The sequence below is a fragment of the Trachymyrmex cornetzi genome, unplaced genomic scaffold (genome assembly GCF_001594075.2).
Source record: "Trachymyrmex cornetzi isolate Tcor2-1 unplaced genomic scaffold, Tcor1.1 scaffold136, whole genome shotgun sequence".
NCBI classification, from domain to species: domain Eukaryota; kingdom Metazoa; phylum Arthropoda; class Insecta; order Hymenoptera; family Formicidae; genus Trachymyrmex; species Trachymyrmex cornetzi.
In genome coordinates, this window is record NW_017295939.1 from 103,516 (window position 1) to 104,348 (window position 833).

The window sequence follows — 833 nt, forward strand, 5'->3', positions numbered from 1 at the left end:
CACCGCGCAGCACACGCTAGACCATTGTCCAGCGTGGGCAGCAGAGCGCGGTGTCATTGGCGAGGACCTCTCTCTGCCGGCGGTCGTTAAGGCCATGGTCGGCGGGGAGGGGTCCTAGAGAGCTGTCTCCTCCTTCTGCGAGCGAATGATGCTGCAGAAGGAGGAGGCAGAGAGGGAGAGGAAGAGGGCTCTTCGCGGGTCCTTCCCTCCCCCGCCACCAGCGGGCGGCGGGGATGGAGGAGGAGATGATGGAGGGGGCGTAAGCCGGAGGGACGGTCGCGGGGGTTTACGTGGGCGCCAGCTTCAACCGGGCCGCTCACGCCCAGGGCCATTCTCTGGCCGCTCATGTCGCCGAAGTCGCCCCTTGGGGCGAGGACGGCGACAACCGCTCCCCACCATCGTCCAGGAGGAAGAAGATGAAGAGGAGGAAATAGATGACGAGAAGGAGAGCGGGTCGCGGGACAGGACAGCGATGCTGGATGGCCCTGCGACCCGCACTAGGGCTAGAACGGGGGGTGCGGCTGCCGCCGCGCCCCACAACATGAGGGGTGGGGCGGTGGCCGCGCCCCTCGTCACGGAGTCGGAGGCCCGTGACGTTCCCCCTTCACAGGGGGACGATGGCATCGCAAGACACTGACGCCATAGGAGGGCGAGACGTGAGCCAAATAGCGGCTCAGTATGTTCTCGCCACCCCCCTCACGGGCCTCGTGAGAATGCCTCGGATAGGCAACGCGGTGGACTTGCCTGCCGCGCCGAACCCGGGACACAACCGAGATTTCCCGCCGGGTCGTGGTCTCTCATTAGAGAGGTAAAGACCCGGCGGGAGGGGGGTG